This window comes from Chiloscyllium plagiosum, chromosome 3 (genome assembly GCF_004010195.1).
Source record: "Chiloscyllium plagiosum isolate BGI_BamShark_2017 chromosome 3, ASM401019v2, whole genome shotgun sequence".
NCBI lineage: Eukaryota > Metazoa > Chordata > Chondrichthyes > Orectolobiformes > Hemiscylliidae > Chiloscyllium > Chiloscyllium plagiosum.
This window is the reverse complement of record NC_057712.1, coordinates 93,431,759-93,437,758: the sequence shown is the minus strand read 5'-3', so window position 1 is coordinate 93,437,758 and position 6,000 is coordinate 93,431,759. Positions and strand designations below refer to the sequence as shown.

General features: G+C 41.8%; 1 protein-coding gene across 7 annotated transcripts in view; it reads right to left on the bottom strand.

The window, feature by feature from the left end:
- ahi1 (Abelson helper integration site 1) overlaps positions 1 to 6,000 on the bottom strand; it is a 279,823-nt gene that overhangs the window by 101,340 nt on the left and 172,483 nt on the right. The gene's annotated exons all lie outside the window — the stretch shown is intronic.

Sequence of the window (6,000 nt, the reverse complement as noted above, 5' to 3'; positions counted from 1 at the left end):
TACAGCAGGATATAGAGAGGCTGCAGAGCTGGGCAGAAAGGTGGCAAATGGAGTTCAATGTAGGTAAGTGTGAGGTGATTCACTTTGGTATGAGTAACAAAAAGATGGGGTACTGGGCTAATGGTCGGATACTTGGTAGTGTGGATGATCAGAGGGATCTTGGTGTCCATGTACACAGATCTCTGAAAGTTGCCACCCAGGTAAATAGTGCGGTGAGGAAGGCATATGGCGTACTGGCTTTTATTGGTAGAGGAATTGGGTTCCGGAGTCCTGAGGTCATGATGCAGTTGTATAAGACTCTGGTGCGGCCGCATCTGGAATATTGTGTGCAGTTTTGGTCGCCATATTATAGGAAGGATGTGGAGGCACTGGAACGGGTGCAGAGGAGGTTTACCAGGATGTTGCCTGGTATGGAAGGAAGATCGTATGAGGAAAGACTGAGACACTTGGGGCTGTTTTCATTAGAGAAAGGAAGGTTTAGGGGTGACTTGATTGAGGTGTACAAGATGATTAGGGGGTTAGATAGGGTTGACAGTGTGAACCTTTTTCCGCGTATGGAGTCGGGTATTACAAGAGGGCATAGCTATAAATTAAGGTGGGGGGGGTAGATATAGGACTGAAGTTGGGGTAGGTTCTTCACTCAGCGAGTCGTCAGTTCATGGAATGCCTTGCCAGTAGCAGTGGTGGACTCTCCCTCTTTATGGGCATTTAAGCGGGCATTGGATAGGTATATGGAGGATAGTGGGTTAGTATAGGTTAGGTGGGCTTGGATCGGCGCAACATCGAGGGCCAAAGGGCCTGTACTGCGCTGTATTCTTCTATGTTCTATGTAAAGCCTCAAAGCTCATGGGGTTGACAGGGTCAGCTATTTATAAGGATATATGAAGTAGGGAAACCTGGATTTCACTTTCAGGACCGTTACCTTGAAGTGTATTTTCTTCCACCAAATTTCAACTGTGCACTATGGATAAAAAAAAGGTTGCCAGAACACAATAGGCAGAAGAAGTTTTCACTGTTTTCTCATAAATCTGCTTAATAAGTCAGAGGCTCACATGAAGGCATCACATGGCCTTCCTTCTGTGAAGCCTCCATTCAATTGTGCATTGTGGCCTATGAAAAAGCCTTATTTCTGTTTGCAGTTTTGGAAATTGGGGTCCCATTTAAAACTGTGTTCTCTTAGTATTCCATAATTAGAATTGCCTGTGTAGCACAAGACTTCAGTTAACAGCGGTGCAATAATAAATAGCCTTTGATAAGCATAAACAAAAAATTTAGCAGTTGCTACACTACCCTGTTTTAAATGCAGTGTTTTGAAAATGAAAAGGTTTTTCTTCTTAGAAGGAATGAAGCTAACTTTGAAATGGAGGTGGGCAAAGGGACAATAGTCACCCTGACTTCATGACTCATTGAACAAGAGGGTTTAGACAATTGATTGATACAATGTAGATGGGCAGCCCTTAAAAAAAGGCTTATAACAGGGGTAAGTGAGGATCCAGGGAAACCATCTTGCTTCAATACTAACATTTCTGCCCTGGGCTTGGTACAGTGTTCCAACAAAGCTCAATGTAAACTGGATGAATAGCATCTACGTAGGCACTTTACAGCCTTCAGGACTGAACACTGAGTTCAACAACTTCAAACAGGACTTCTGTCCTCCATTTCAATTACTAGAAGTGTTGATCTCATGGCTATGCATTTGTCTATCCTTTGGATCTCTATATTCAGAACTGAGCAGAGCAGATGGAAGGTTAATCATTGGATGAGCATTTTGGAGAGAGTGATCGTAACTCAATTAGATTCATGTCACATTGTTAAAAAAGTGAAGAAGGGAAAAACCAGGAAATCACAGGGCAGTCGGTCTAACCTCAGTTGTGGGGAAGTTAGTAGAAAGGATTCTGAGGGACAGAATATATCTGCATTTGAACAGACTCAGATTAATTAGAAATAGTCAGCATGGATTTGTTAAGGGAAGGTCTAATTTTATAAATTTGATTGAATATTTAAGGTGGGGGAGAAGCTGGAATGTCGATAATGGTAATGGATTTGATGCGGTCTAAATTGACTTTAGCAAGACTTTTTTTAAGCTAACATGCTTAAGAAGGAATATGGGACACTTACCTTTTTAGCCAAGGCATACATGAGCAAGGGGATTATGACAGAACTGTACGAACTGCTGGTTCGGCCATAAATAGAATATGCTTTCAGTTTTTGTCATTATAATAGGGGAAGGCTGTGATTGCATGAGACACAATGCAGAAGAGATTTACCAGGAGGTTGACTGGGCAGAAGGCTCTGAAACATGAGTGAAGATTGGCCAGGGTTATTTGGAGCAACAAAGGTTGAATGGGGACCTGCTAGAAGAGTACAAGATTATGAGAGGCATACATACAGTAGATAGGAAAGCATTTATTCCGTAAGTAGAGACATCAATAATCAGATTACACATTAGAAAACTAAGAGGAGAGTTGAGGAGAATTCTTTTCATTCAGAAGGTGGTTTGGAATTTGGAACTCACTTCCCAAAAGGGCAGTTGTATCAGATGCTAATGTAACATTTAAGCAGTATTTAGATATGTGCTGGTGTTGCCATAGCCCTGGCCCTATGGGCCATAAATTGTAAAATGGGATTAGTGCCGTCAGATCTTTGTTGACCGACCCTGACATGACAGACCAAATGATCTCCCTTCCATGCTGCAAATGTCTATGAATCTGCAGATACCATCGAGTTGTCTTATGCCTGAGCCTGAGTGGTAGCCTGGCCTCTGATAGCCCAGTAACAACGTTCCAGTGACCTGGGACATTTCTCCCTGAACCAGCTGCTGAGACATGCCAGTGATGAGCTTACTAGCATATGCTCTTGATTGTATTCTGGAGAGAGAACATACTGAATTGCAAGTAGCTGAGCTGGTAGAAGGTTCAGGAGGCAGCCTTGCTGAGGGATGTGGCTTCTTCCTCAGAAGTGGAGGAGTTGTTCATGGCTTGCCCTCTTTTGGGTGGGGCTTGTGTGGACACTGTGCCAATATCTGCACAAGAGAGTACAGGCCACCTATGGATATGCTCACAGTCGGGACAAAGGAAGCCCCGTACAGAAAAGCACAACAAAGCTTACTTTAATACATCAACATGGAGATCACAGCTCTCCATGAGTGGTCATGGTCTTCTCCTTCTATTTCAAAGATCTTCTCTTCGTAGAGGGTGCACACACAAACGTTGGCCACTCTCTCTACCTTAATGTACACATTTTCCACTGCACTGCGACAAAAGGAAGGACTGATTGAGACGAAAGTGTTTGGAAGGGTAATCAGTATCGGTGCAGTTGGGGGAAAAGATGGTGAGGCGTACCCAGTAAGTCAGTAGGAATCACAGAAGACAGGAAGTGTTAACATTCTGGGAGAATGAAGTGGCTGAGATATTGTATGCAATAGTGAGAGTGGTAGACCATTAGCCTTGGTGGGATGTGAAGGCAGTGTCAGAATTAGAGTAGTATAAGGTAGCAGAGAGAAGATTGTGGAGAACAAAGGTTCACTGACCTTCTTTTGATATTGCTGGACTTTCTTTGCACCTGGAAACCAGCATTGACCTTGGTGGCCATCTCCGTGCAGCCTGGTCATATCTGTTGAAGTCCAGGTCATATGTCAGCAAAGCGGGTACCAGCTTCCCTTGCTGGGCCATTCTCTTGGTAACAATGGTAGAACAGCCAAGTGTGAGGGTCAGTAAAGTGCCTGAAGTGCTGTTGAACTGGGGTTTAAATGTGTCTCAAGTGCCATAAACGGCAGGATGCTCTGACAGAAATGGGTACTTCTGCTGTTCTCCCGCATGATGGAACAATAAGGGCTCAGTGGAGCCCAGATGCATAGTTAATGAGGTGAGCAGCAGAAGAATGCTTGAATAAAGGCACATAGGCTTTGGGGCAAATACACTATGAAACTCTGCGAAAATAATAGAGCCAAAAAATGGAGAAATTCAGCTCATTGTGTCTGTAAACATATCAGGCTTTTGTTAACTGTGTTTGGCAGTTCATGCTAAACCTGCAGTTAAAGAATTATGTTATGTAAAAGCAAGTGATATAATCAGTAAACCAAATTTTATAAAGAAAGATCATCGAGTGATTGTCAGAAATTATCTTAGCATTGGGTAGGTAACAGAAGAGAAAACACTGGATAGATGGTTATTTTTTCAAAGTATGTGAGCTTTACTAGCATGGCTAGCCATTTTGTCACCCATACCAAATTGCCCTTTCAATTGAGTGGCTTACTAGTAGGCAATTTCAGAGGGCAGTTGAGAGTCAATCATCTTGTTGTGGATCCTTAATGACCTGAAGTTCAGACCAGATAAGAATGGCAGACAAGGTGTGGTCCATCAGCAACAGCACAAATATACTCCAATTCAATCAGCAACATCATTGCCTAGCATATTCCTCATTCTCCCCACCATCATCTAGCAAGAGGATCAATGCTGGTTCAATGAAATGTGCAGGAGGACATGCCAGAAGCAGCACCAGGCATGAGGTGTCAACCTGGTGAAGTTACTCGTGTGTTAAATAGCAGAAGCAACAAGTGATAGACAGAGCTAAGTGATTCCACAAACAATAAATTCGATCTACGCTCTGTAGTCCTGCCATACCCCATTGTGAATGATGGTACACAATCAAATTAAAGGAGGAGGTTCATCCCTGCCACTCCCTAGCCAAGCTGTTCCAGTTCAGTTACAACACTGACATCTACTTGACAGTATGGAAAATTGCTCAGGTATGTCGTGTACATAAAAAACAGGACAAATCTAACCCAGTTAGTCACTACTCGATCAGTCTACTCTCAATCATTAGTAAAGTAATGGAAAGTGTCATCAATAGTGCAATCAAGCAGCACCTGCTCTGCATTAACTTGCTCAGTGACATCCAGTTTGGGTTCTGTTAGTAGGATCAGGAAATTTTATTTTTGGTTTAGGAGAAACACATAGCGTGGAAAGTGTTTTTGGTTTTTAGTCTTGCAGAAGTCTTGCTGAAGCTGGATATGTAAAGCAATTTCTCTTCAAGAAGAAATATTCTTTAGACCAGTTACAAAATAGATTACCTCAGTGTAAGGAGTTCAATTTGAAAATTCCAGACCAGAAGTCTTTGGTTAAAACCCTGAAGAAATTATTCGAAGCTAAAGTCTAAACTCAGTTGTATGAAGACTCATTGAAGAAGCTATCAGATTCGTCAGACCAGAAATTAAACTTGCTGATATGATAGAGATGGGAATTCTCTCCAATGTAAGATAAAAGACTGCTGTTGAAATTAATTGATTGAATTTACATGTGTTTCAAAATCATCAAATTCACATTATGTGTAAATAATTTGGTTTCTCTTTTATCTTCTTATTTTGTTGCAATTTATTGTACTGTTAAAATCAAAGCTGCAGTTTTGGGTGCTTATATTTCAGTGAAAGACTCTCTCTTCTCTCTAATGAGATTTCTATTTTTATCTTTCAGGTTGTTCACATTCACTGCTTTCTATTTCCCTCCTACTGTTTGATAAAGTATTTGCCCAACCTTGCTTTTCCAGCCATATCCCCTGCCTTACTTGACTGTCTCTGGCTCTGCTTTTCCCCTCATGGATTCCAATCGAAGTTTCATCCTTCATGTTTCGAATCTACAGGCATCCCCAAGACAAACAGCTGTCCCTGACATGTCCTGAGATCCACACTTACTACTGTGTATATCCTCGACCTCTCTCTCCATCAGAACCATCTCATACTATCGCAAAGCATTCCTGGTGCCCAGGCCCATTTCATTCATCATCTCATTTGACATTTTTATAAGGGCTTTCTCTCTTCCTTTCAGGCATTAATAAATAGCTCCAATAAAAGCAAGAAGAGTCATATTGGACTTGAAACATTAACTCTGTTTATCTCTCCACAGATGCTTCCAGATCTGCTGAGTTTCTTCACAATTTTCTGTTTTCTATTTGAGAGAATAAGGCTACCACTTTAAGTCAAACAATTTGTTTTCTCATTCCCAA